Here is a 13,420-nt window from a genome sequence, read left to right on the forward strand (position 1 = left end):
CGCGCCAGCGCGGGTATGAATTTTCGATTTATTTTTTACTAAATGATGAATATGTTATATATAATCATATTATATTTACTATATAATGTTTTGGTTGCGTATTTAACCATCTACTGTATACGAAAAATATTGGATATCATAACAACAAATGAAACTCGAGCGTTAGTACGGGAGTTAATTATGTGTGTTTGATGTTTTTGTGTTTCAAGTTTTTTAATTAGTACTAAACGATTTGATTAAAAAGTTTAGGGATCTGAAAATAGTTTTTTTCACTTTTATTTGTTAAACATAATATTATACGAACAATAATGTATATAATGTATTCTATTTGAAATTTTTTTTTCTTTTAGAGATTTGTAATATATATATATATATTATTAACGTTATTGTATTTTAAATATGAGGAACTAATGAATTATATATTTATGTAGAAAAGACACAGCCTTTTAATGGTTTAACAAAGATGTAAAGCTGCAAAAAGGATATTAATTTTAATTTAAACATCTAAATATGAATATAAATAACGTAAACAAAAATAATGTATGGGCTTGGTTTTGTATATACATAAGTAATAATAGTGAAGAAGAAAAATATGTTGAAAGGTCCATAAATTAAAAGCCCAAGGTGTATTAGTATTTTTTCCGGGAAGCATAACAGAAAAAAAAAACTTCGCCAAGTGTTAACAAATAAAATATCTCACAAACTTATATTTTTCTGTCGGTGAAAGCGAAGAGTCTTTCTCTCTCTTCTTCGATGTTCTTGAGGAATCTTAGAGAAGGAAAATCATTGAAATCCGTTCAATAAAATCTCATCAGTTCTTACAAATCATGATGTTAGGGATCAAAAAAGAGGTTGCGCAAGGTATGTATATGTAACCCTAACTCTGTTTTAAGGATTTCGATTGATCTATTTTCTGTTTTCAAGTTTTATTGTTAACCGAGTTTTTAAAATATATTTATATACTATAATTGCAGATCAACTTCTATTTCGCAGATCTACACTATCTGTGGCTGCAGTTTTTGAGGTTTGTGTACCTGAGGACCTACAGAAGCTTAAAATTGAAGATGAGCAGATTGAAGGTCTACTGGCGGTTCTCCAACGAAGTGAGAAGACGATGTTTGCTGTTTCAAGTAATCCTTCTGAATCAAAACTATAACTTGAGGAAGGTAGCTTTTAGACATGTTAATTTAGAGTCAACGCTGTAATTTTTTTGTCTCATATATTTAATAAGTCTTGAATATGCTATTACAGGGGCCAGTTCATACTGATGTTGCTGTTCCAAGAGGAAAGACTTGTTACCTCTCCGAGTTAAGAACAGGAACATAAGTAATCGTTGTTAATCAGAGCACGCAATAGAGAAGGTCCGCTTTTCCTCGTGGATGCTAAGGTTTGTATATTATTATGTTCTTTTAATATATATACTATGTTGTTTCAAATGGAAAATTAGTGAACAGGGTTCAAACTCTGTTATTTTCTTAACATGATTCTGGAAAAAAATATATATAAGACAATGTTATCTTGATTGTTCGGTTAACTTAGACAAATTCATAAGAAGTTTATTAAACAACAGTAATGTAAATCTAATATGTTGTTTTTTTTTCGTATTTTTCAACATTTATTATTGTTTCAAGTTAGAGTTGAATGGTTTGGATGTATACAAAGAAGATCTAAAGCAATAAATACATTATCTGCAGTGTTCTAAAGAGCAACAGGGCAAGGTCTACTATATAGAAGATAAGTTATTTAAAACAAATGTGTCTTCTTCTAGGTTAATAAGTTATGTTCAGTTTTAATATATCATGGATATTTTGTTAAAATCTGTTACAAATTTTTATTTGACAGGGTCTATACAATTTGAAGCTCAAAACTAATGGAATTGAGCTTATTACAAATGAAAGACATTGGAGAGAGACATAACGTTATGCTTCTCGTAAGCAAGTAAGTGCATTTTTACTGATGCTTGAATAAGGTAGATACTAATTAGGCTTGGAACTGAATCTGGTAGTTAGGAGAACAACATGAGTTTATTTGATGAATGTTGATTGAAATGTGGTCTTTTACGATGTCATTCTTGATTGAGTGTGTTTCCTTAGAAAAACTATGCCACAAACTCTTAGCATCAAAGTAAATATCTTCCAATAGTATATAAGAAGCAAAACATAGTTTCAAAACAACTGAAAGGAAAGTAAACAGATAGATTCGAGAATATGAAATTCAAATCCACGTTCAAAGTTTGATGTAAATATTGCCTTCAGATGTCACGCTAGCCAGCAAAATAGCTTGAATACCTACAAAATATTAGAAAATGTAATTTCCAAAAATATAAAAAATTTAGTGGATAAAAGCAAAATTATTAACCTGGTCACGGTCCCCTGAATTATAGATTGTTGAAAACTTCTTTGAAGACAACATTCATTGTCTTCCGCTGAGGCTTACCTTCTTTGTCTACTATCAAAATTTTCAATCCTTTCTTTGATGTGACCCTGGAAATTGCCACATATAGCTGTCCATGTGAAAACACAGGTCTTGGTAGAAACAGACCAACTTCAGAGAGTGATTGCCCTTGACTTTTATTTATTGTCATTGCAAAGGCCACAGCCAAAGGCAATTGTCTTCTGCGCATCTTAAAAGGTAACCTGGTATCTGATGGTTGAATCAACAACCTCGGAATGTAAACAATTTCCCCAACCTTTTCTCCAGTTATTATTCTAGCGCCAATCATGAAATCCATAAGTTCGGTAACCTGAAGTCTAGTTCCATTCATTAACCCTGCAGTAGGTTGAATGTTTCGTAAAACCATAATAGGACAACCGATCTTGAGTCGCAGACTATGGTTTGGCAAACCAGAAACCTTAATAGTATTAAGAAAATCAGCCCCCAAGGCTTCGTTATTGACCGAGCTTTTATCGGAAGGATCAATACTGTCTGCACTTAGATAAATTTTTTCTTCACCTGCAATATTCAAATCCAACGGTTAGTTTATTTAATAACACTTCCAAATACAGAAATTCTTAAGAGTAACGAATATAATTCACCTTCAAGCTGATCCAACATATACTCATTTATCATATTGACATCTTCGTTTGTTGGGCACAAGATTGCTCTTTGTTGAAAAAACTTGGGATCTTTATTCATCTGTAATGACTGAATATCACCATAGACAGCTTTGCTGATTGCTTCAATAGGTTCAGCCGAGTCTAGAATTAAGAATTCAGAAGGAATTTCAATCTCTGCTTCCCCATCGTTTGGTTCATTAATCTTCCCATCGCCAATATTCAATATCCATTCTGAAAAATCTTTAAGATCTGCTGCCTCCTCTGGTACTAAAGAATCCGATAACAATCGCATGTTCTTTGTTAATTGTAAAACTCTGCAGTGTTCCCAAAGGTATGATGAATTCAGTGCTGCCAATACAATTTCAGCTCTACCAGCTCCATTTATCACAGGGAGAACCTGCCTAAAATCACCTCCAAATACCACGACCTTCCCACCAAATGGATTATTCCTGTCCTTTCCAATAATATCAGACAAACTCCGATCCAAAGCTTCAAAACAATACTTGCTCATCATTGGTGCTTCATCCCATATGATGAGTGAAGACTCTTTAACTAAATTTGCCTGGTCCGTTCCATGAGACATTGTACATGACGAAAACTCATCAGGATTTAGTGGAATTCCAAATCTTGAATGGGCAGTCCTACCTCCTTGCAGCAACAATGACGCAATTCCACTTGATGCAACGTTCAAAACTATATCTCCTCGACTTCTAACAGCTGCAGAAAGTAATTTCCATAGAAATGTTTTTCCAGTTCCACCAAATCCATAAACAAAAAACATTCCACCTTTCTCTTCATTCACAGCAGTCAGGATCTCATCATATATTTTTTTTTGCTCAGCAGTCATCTTCTGAATGTCTCTTTCAAGAGTCTGAGATAATTCTTCACGTGAATAGTTGCGCTCATCTAGTATCAACACATTTGAATCATGTCGACTCGTCTTTTGCAGCTTCGGCATAGAAGTAAATCTGGCTAGAGTAGTCCCACAACGCCTCAAAAGACTGTCAATCTCTTGGAGAGCAAATTTCTTTTTGTCCTCATCAGTTAACAATAGTCCTAAATGAGAAAAATGAGGTTAAACCAGATATCAAAAGGTAGATATATATATTAAAAACGAATTCAATTAAATACATGCTAACCTGGTCGATTGAAATATTTCCTTCTGTTATACTCTATATCTTCTGAAAGATGCTCCCATGTTTTCTCCCACACAACTTCTGGACTGGATAAACTGTTATTTATCAGCATAATTACAAATATCTGTCGCAGTTCACTTCCTGAGCAATACTGACTTCTGCTTAAAATATCTTCAATGTACTCCTTATCATCGTCCAATAACCCTCGAGCAGAACATGCTTCCTTGTATCCAGGATAAAGAACTCCTTCATAAGTTTTCAAGTCATCATAACTTGTAGGACCTTTAACAATGTTAAGCAACATACGCAAAAAATAAGCATCTTCCTGGATCCGCGGAGCATAGTTAATCCTTCCTATACTGAAACCTCTTTTTCTCCTGTTCCACTTCTTCTTCTTCTTGTCATAGGTAAAGAAGTTTGGTATCTGGGCATATGTAAGAGTTCTAGCAAGTTCATCAACTTTATTAAGCTCAAACCATGCTAAGAACATAGTATTCTCAATGAGCTTGCGACTGACAACAACTTTCATTTTATCTTTTCCCTTGAAGATAATTTTCTGTTTTCCGGGAAGATGGAAACTAAGCTTCTCAACTGAGACAGACCGGTAGTGAATAGGAAATTTAAAGATTCTCCAAGCACCTTCACATGCAGATACATATCTAGAAGAAAAACAATATTTAATTTTACTAAGCAATGAATCATAATAAATATTTAAAAAGAAAGAAATCATAATGATGTACCTGCAGTCGAAAAAATCTTTTATTTCATTTTTCTTCTTCTCGACTTTTCCATCTTTCACATTCCCTTCCACAGCATTTCCTTCCACGTCTGGTTGAACAATAGGAGCAGGAGGCTCATCATTTGCTAACATACTTTCAACAATATGAGCAGGAGGCTCAACAGCTACTGTAACACGATCTTGCCCTTTGTTGATGTACTTAAATAAGTACTTAATAGAACCAGCTTGGTTGCACCATTCCACATTAATGTGACCTCGATAACGAAGAGACAGTCTCTTGTTGTAAGGAATGACAAATCGATTATCACATTTGACCCCATTCTTCTCGACAAAACAATCAGACTGCTCCCTTCTCCTATAAATCGGAAAACCTTCTTCATTAATGGTTGTCTGATCGGAAAATGATTTAGGGTATAACTTTGAGCACACTCCATTTTCCATGCATGGGGAATTCATATTAGCAGCTCCACATGGTCCATGAATCATTGTATCTTTAATCACCTCGTAGAGTTCTGGTTCTTCCTCCTTGTTAGGAATTTCTGCAGATATCATCTTGTCTATATCATCTGTGGTGGGAAGCTTGCTTGTTGGATGCAAAAAGAGGAGGATATGGGCATGTGGTAGGCCACGTTTCTGGAACTCAATAGTATACATAGCTGAAAAATACATAACAAAATAAAAGATTAGTTAAGAACAGGGTACATGTACAAAACAATCAGGAGTCATAAAGAAACTTACATGCCACTGTCTTGCCAAGAAGGTTTTTTTTTGTTAGATCTTCCATTAATGAATCAAGTTTAAGTTTGAAGATCCTACAAACAATGTCCGGCCTGTCCTCAACCTTTAGGTTTCTTCGCTTAACATACCTTGTGATTTCTGGCCATTTAGGATTGCAAGTAAAAGTGATGAAGAGATCTGGAAATCCAAAATGCTTGCATATGGTCATAGCATCCAAGTAATTATTTTTCATATATCTAGGACTCCCGGTGAAAGATGCTGGCAAGGTGAATTCCTGTCCTTGGTCATGCAAGTCGTTCTTTCCAGCATTCTCTGATTCTTTTATTGAATCATAACTATCTGATCTCAAAGTAGACTGATTGAACTTAAGATAGCGTAGACGGTTAGACTCGATAGTAGTGTATGCATCGACCAGGAATTGCTGAAAAAGTCTCCTAGAATGCAAAAGACTGTGTGATTCATTATCACGTTCATGCAGTCGGAAAGCAAAGAATTGTCTCATGCTGATATTAGGCTTCTTAAGCTTTTTCGATGCTGCTGTAACACCTTTCGTTATACCCAACCTGAATCCATCTTCTCCATAGGTAAACAATAGAGGATACTGAAGTGCAAGATAGGAAGCATGAATTTCGCTTATCCTCTTTAGCTTTCCAGTTTTTTGCTCAAGGACAATATCTCTGTTTTCCATATCAAGATTAAAATCTCCAGGAATCAGAGCAGCAACCTCCGACGCAGAAGGGGTATTATATGTCCTTCCATCTTTTTCACGATTGCTAACAATCCTCATATGAAATGCGTCCTCTGGATCAGTCTTGAAACGATCTTTAGCTGATCTGAACTGCTTTACATAAGGATTGACCTCATCTAACATCTTGATCAGAAGGTCAATAATTTCTGGTTTGAGCTTGTCTTTCTTCTGAGTTTTGAATTTCCCTTTTCCTAAGCTGTCATTTATAAATAATAATTTAGACAAAAGAAAAAAATACAAACTTAGTCAAATCAGAAGAACAAACAACGAACTTACCTCAAGCAGTTTGCTCTATTATTAACCTCATTTTCAGTGTCCACTATATAAAGTTGGCCGAACTTGGCATCTTTTCCCTCGTTAGGTTGTAAGCTTCCCATAAGGTGATAATTTTCCCCTTGCAGTTGAAACATAGAAGGTCCTAAACCATTTTGGACTGATCTGTTTACTTTCCCTCCAAGTGAAGTGAAGGAGAACACCATGTTGTAAGGTCTCATATTGTTCTGGAAATGCTTACTCAATTTATCATCTCCTTCCATCAGCCTCTTGAGAACAATTGGTGGTTCCTTTAATAATGGTAGTTTCACTTGACCTTGCAAGCAACATAGTGCAAATGTCGGATTCGTAGAGTTCTTGCGCTTGTTTAGGCGTTCACCATACCACATAATAGCACCACAGTGAGAGCATTTGTGTTTAGGATCACCTTCATCAATATATCCTGCATGTTGTAAACATATTCATTAAAAAGTAAGTTATAAATATCTTATAATCGTGCAAAGAACATTACTTAAAATTTAGCTTGTTATAAATATCTTATAGAGTACCTTCTTCCTTCTTATAAACTGAACTTCTTTTCGATTTTTGAGATCGTTCGATGATTTTTGACATACAAAACGGTTCTGGTCGGTAAGGATCTGTTGCTGGTGTCGCATGAGCAATAAAATCGAATCCATCAGTATCACGACCATCATTTTCCGAGTCTGTACTTTCTTGAGAACTACAGTCAAAATCCAGTTCATCTTCTCCACCACAGACACCTACATCATATTTGAATCAAGTTCATATGAATAATAAGTAACTGTGTGGAATTTAATTAAAACGAAAAAAATTAGCCTTGGTTAGAACATAGTTTCCAATTACCTTCATCAAAATCATCTTCATCAGTTGCCTCATGTTCAGTTTGATTATGAGACCTTCCTAATGACGATCCGAATTCTGTATTAGCTAGAGAATTTCTTATATTTGAAATGTCATTCAAAACTGAAAGTGGCGTGTCCCTTTGTCTCTTTGAATTAATGGTCTGAGCTGAAGTAAGTCTCGAGTCTGGCAAAACCGATGCTACATAAAACATTAAAACCTCTTATTAGTCACCTTCAATAAATTTGTTTTGTTTTTTACATCCGAGAATGTTTTTAACTTACAATGTAAAGATGTCAGACAACTCCTGCTGATTGGTGTGTTTGAGATTTTATTGGACATCAAATCAACACCTTTCATGGAAATATACATAGCACTATTTAGTAAAATAATGTAGTATAGAGAATATATTAGTTTAGAAAACATCTATCTTACCAAATAGGCGAACTGGTTTAGGGTTTGATGTTTGATTTGAGTTGGTGCTCTGTTGATGTTTCGGACTGAATGACGAAGATGTTATTGAAGATGGTGAGGAACCAATTTCATGCATAACCCTCTTAAAAATCGATCTCACAGGAATAGAACCAGTTGAAGAGTTAGGACTGAGATTATCATTCCTGCTAAGAGAAATCCGCTGAGGCGTTTTATTTTTGTGTGCATTAGGAGGAACGTTCTCCTTTTCGTTTCCATCCCCTCGTTTTCTTTTCATGGTGATTTGAGTCTTTCGATTTGGCAAAGGGGGTGAAAGTGTTTGTTTTAATTATGATACACTGCTTTCACTTTCTCCATTTGTCTTTTTTAAAATATATTATATTAATGACTCGATATCAAAAGAATATATTGATATGGTAAATGAATATTGGTATATTTTGTTTAAGCTGTTACGATCTGTATATTGGTTATTGAAATTGGTTGTAAATAAAAGCTGTTTAGATATTTACATTTCTTAGAAATTGAGAAAATACTTGAGTGCAAGGTGATCGTTTAACTTAGGTCTCACCAGTATATGGTTTAACTATTTTTTTGTATATTTCAGATTCAAACTTCATTTGATTTTTTATGTATTATATGTTAATGTTCAATATACATATTTCTCATATATATGATCCTAACGGCTTGTCCCAATAGTTTGATACGCAGGGTATTTTGGTACGCAGGGTAAAGGGAGCATATAAGAAGGTCCGACGTCGACTCAAATTAATATTTCAGGTACACAGTACTTCCCAACATATGCTAGGTTGTTTGGTTAGAAAGATAAAGCAGTAATCTTTCTGTATATGAGAAAAATAATTTATTGATAAATGAAACAAAGCGATAAACTAAAGGAAAATAGTTAAATTAAAAAAACAAAAGAAAAAAGAACTGATATAGTTTAAAACCAAAAGACATGAAACTCTCAATGAAAGAAAATTCAAATAAAAAAAACCATGCAAGAAAACGATGAAGCAATGCGAAAACATTCTCTTTAATCAGTCTTAGTCTTCTCCAACTTGATTGAGAGTGGGCAAATCTTCTTTGAGGCAGAAGTCAGGTCTGCTATCTCTCCATCAATCTCTTTTCTTTTAGAGAGAGGGGTTGAACAATCTTCTGATGTTTGAGTGTTTTCCTTGATCAGTAACACCTATTAAAATTAATGGAAAAAGAGTTAAACTTACGGTAGATAGAAGTTTATATTCAGAAAATACATAATTCGTTATGAATTTTAATTACCCCTCCGGATGATAAACTGGAGGAACCACCTTCAGTCTGAGTTAGCGGTTCAGACTCAGATTCGATTTTCTGAATGATATCACCTGACCAAACCTCTGAAACCTTGAAGATAGCTGATCCATCTGAGGAAGTACTTATTCCAAAACAATAAGATTTTCCCACTAAATCAAGAATAGGTTTAGGTAAAATCTCAGGATCTTCAGTCTGTAAAAAAAACACTGATAAGTTTAATATAAAACGTAAATATAGTAAAAGGTGTTATAAGATTTGAAATCAAATAATAGATATTAATAAACTTGCCTCCTCATATGAACCATCCCATAGATCAGTAGCTGGGACACCAACAATTGATAGAGCAACAGAATTAAGTAACATAACCTTACATGTTCCACTGTCGTCCTCAACAATCAAATGAAGTTTGAATCTGAAATATACAAAAAAAAAAACAGTTAAACCATATAATGGCGAGAACTATGTTGAAAGAATGACAAATTTAAGACAAAATACTTACTTCGGTTCAACGTTAGAAACATTGGCACGACAATGTTTGCAACGGAATAAGGGTTTGTCACTTTGATTACCATTCTTAATGATCATTTCAACACTATGCTTGCATCTGTTACATCCAAAATAGAACCAATTCCAATCTGTATCAATCGCCTTAACTGAACACACGATTTTGGTCTGGTCCAGCTACAATATTTGTAAAATAACTAATGTTAATAAAATGTACAAATTAAAAATGATATGTATTAAATTTTAATAGAATGGAGACAGTAATGATTTGCGTATACTAACCTCAGACATTTCAATGATTTCTGAAATCATTGAAATACCAACATCATTCCAATCGTCAGCAACATTAATGATTTCTCTTTTCCCATGCTTCTTGTCCGTGAGAGCAAGAGGGAGAGGATCATCTTCTAACCTGGATATCATATAAGTAGTTATAAGAATTTTAAAGAGTATCAAACCAAAATTGTTCACAAAATAGTAATAAAAATATTTTACCTCATTCTGAAATCGACTGCCTCAGTCACTGTTGGGTTCAGATCCAACACTGATGCATCAAATGCATTTGTAATTTGAATTTCACCTAATAAAAAAACATTGTGGGTCATTCTTAGTAATTAAAAAAAATTATGTTAAGAAAACAATTACCTCGAAACTCGCCAATTTTGGCAAACCTTAACAACCAAACAGTTGTTTCTTCAAGTGAATCACGGGCAAGATTTTCGATTTTCTCAGCATAGGATCCCCAAAGACAACAGGCTAAATTCTTACCGCTACGGAATAAAAAAAGTACATTGAACGAAACGTCCGACCAAATAACAACACAAAGTTTTATCATAAATCAAAACATAATACCTGATGTCCCTCATACGAAACTGAATTCTCTTTCGGTCCTCATCTTGCACTCGAACAATTTGGACATCAGAAATGTCATATGGATGACCAAGAATGTCTATATTTTAGAAATAAAAGAGTTTAATATTAGAGTTGTTATATACAAATAAATATGATATAAAAACAGAAAAAATAAATATACCAATGAGAATGTTAGGATCTTCACTCCCGTTTGAAATCCTTTCATAATTGGCTAAACTCAAGAAAGGGCTATCATCTTTGTGGTCGGAGTTGCCAAAAACAGTTTCATTGGTGATAGTAATTTTATACTGATGGTTCGTTGGTCGGAATTTCCCTTTACCCACTGCAGATACCTTAAAGTTTTCAATTACACGCCACTCCCCCAACGGAAGGTTACGTTGGGTACGAAACATGAGTGCTCTGGGACATGATGCATGGATCTTAACACCCTGTAAACAATTTAAAATTATTAGAACTTAAAGCATATAGAGCAGATTATATAATGGATCTAAGGAAGAAGGTATGCAAAGTTAAATATAGAGCATCTAAAACAGTCTCAGCAGAACTTACAGTCTGATCAGCTAACACCAGTTCCAGTGTTTCATCAGCATATGGAGGGGTTTGTCTCCACGAGTGAATCACTTTCACTTGCGTACGCCATTTTTTGGACCGAGGTTTCAAGCCGTTGATCAAAACCAAACTCTGGTTTGAAGACATAATTAAATTGGGTGCGATGAAAAAAATTAGCTTGGAACGTTTGAGGTGATATTGAAAAGGTATGCAAGGTTAAATATATATACTGTAATCGTAAAACCCTAATGATAGGAATATTTTTTTGGAGTATTGCACAAGATAATATCTTGTGAGTTAATAGAACAATCTAAATCCTTTCCGGTAATCAATAAATATACGCAAATATAGGTAATTGTTGGAGTCACATTAAATTAAAGTATAAATTTCGTAATTATCTTTTCCTCTTCAGCAAGTAAATCAAATACAAAAATGATTAAGAGGAATATTCTGTTGATTTTGTATTTAATGATTTAGGTTGTTTAGAAATATTAGGAAATCGATAACAAAAACTCTAAGAAGAGATATTGTTAAGATTTTGTATTAATTGATTTAGGTTGTTTATAAATATTAGAAAATTGATAAGAGTAGATGATTGGTTTGTTAATATTTTACGCAACCGTTTTTATGTTTAATAGATACATTGAATATACGCCATTGAAAGCTTTCTGATTTGGTTAAGAAAATATATTATGTTTCGATTTTGTAAGGATTGGATTGGTTAGTTTCACAAGGTCAATAACTCAATAGATATAGGGTATATTTTTTATGTTCAATAGGTGTTAGACATTTTTACATTGATTTAATTATTTCTTTTTTTTACACAGGTACATAATTGTTCGTGTGTGGTTCTGTAACACAAAAAGTTCTGTAACACAGTTATTTATATGCTTACTATTACATCTATGTTATTATTGTGGTTCGCCTAGATGGCTAAAATATTGTTTTGTAATGCAAGATCCATACGGAACCATTTGGGTTATTTTTTAATGAAAGCTTTCAATGGGTATGTTCAATGAATCTATTAAACATTGATTACGAAAAATGGATAAGCGAGTTTTAATTTAGGCGAGAGTTTAAATGAAGTAGGAAAAGACATATTAAATAAACTGAAAAGACAAACATATAAATAGGAAGCTTAGTTAATTCTCAGTGGCATGGAGTGTAAATAAAAGTGAAAACAAAGGGTTATTTTTTATTGGGTACTTCTGTTTTAATAAGATAGATTTCTTTTTTTTTATTCTTTTTCATTTGATATTCAGTTTCGTTCCATATTTTATATTCAAGCAAATAATTTTCTGTGTATATTTTAAAAGTGTAGTTGAATAACATATTTTTCTGCTACCAAGTGGTTGTTCGTATTTATTTTGACTTGGTCAACTATATGAATATGGAATCTCCATAATTAATCAACATATTTTGACACAAACTGAAATCGCATATATTCAGACCATATGATTTTTTACTTGGTTACCGATTTCTTTTTTGGTTTTATTGAATCCCTTATATTCAGATTGTATAACAAAGATTTACTACATAGGAGATGATAGGAAAAAAAACACATCCCTTACAAAAACTAAGCAAACATTAAGTTTCTTCTAACTGAAATGGAATTAAGAATATCTTAATGGTTTCATCTTTTACGAACCAAAGAAACTGAAAGCGAACCAAAAAGAGCAATATCTCGTATAACCGAAAACACCAAAAATACAAAACTATCCAAAAATATACACAAAAATATTCGAATACATCCGAAAATAACCATTAATACCCAAAAGCATCCAAAAACAAATACCCAAATGGTTACCTAATTCGACCAGAACGAAACCCAAATCAAACTGAAACATTTTAAAAACAAATGGTTCCAATTCTTGAAAACTGGAAAAACGAACCGAACATAATATAATTGACAAACCGAATGCCCATTATCTAACTTTCTCCAAGTAAAAACTTCTACAATTTATATTTAATTATGAGGTGTTGTATTGTGCTCATGGTTTTTTTTTTTTGAACACCATTGTGCTCATGGTTTCTACAACAGTTTATCATGAGACACTTTTTTTTGTGCTACTAATTGTTTATCTAAAATGCCGTTTTTACGGATGTTATCAATTTTTAGATGTGGAAGCTAAGCCCAAACGAGTGTGCTTGGGCAACGAGTTTCACAGAGGAACTTGCAGCACTCCTAATAAATGCATTCAATTGTCAAACGTATCAATGC

The 13,420-nt window shown here is 33.4% G+C and overlaps 1 long non-coding RNA gene across 7 annotated transcripts; it reads left to right on the top strand.

Moving 5' to 3' along the window:
- The first annotated feature begins 694 nt into the window (after positions 1-694).
- On the top strand, positions 695-12,208 carry LOC130498740 (uncharacterized). Of its 7 annotated transcripts, none has more exons than XR_008937687.1 (8): positions 695-861; positions 975-1,166; positions 1,252-1,387; positions 1,695-1,938; positions 8,680-8,760; positions 10,979-11,149; positions 11,221-11,405; positions 12,027-12,208. It is a non-coding gene; the product is annotated as an uncharacterized LOC130498740 (long non-coding RNA). The 7 variants fall into 7 exon arrangements; XR_008937688.1 differs by having other exon boundaries at positions 11,227-11,405; XR_008937683.1 differs by having other exon boundaries at positions 1,632-1,938; positions 10,979-11,405.
- The last annotated feature ends 1,212 nt before the right edge of the window (positions 12,209-13,420 follow it).

The sequence above is a fragment of the Raphanus sativus genome, chromosome 8 (assembly GCF_000801105.2).
Source record: "Raphanus sativus cultivar WK10039 chromosome 8, ASM80110v3, whole genome shotgun sequence".
Taxonomy (NCBI): Eukaryota; Viridiplantae; Streptophyta; class Magnoliopsida; order Brassicales; family Brassicaceae; genus Raphanus; species Raphanus sativus.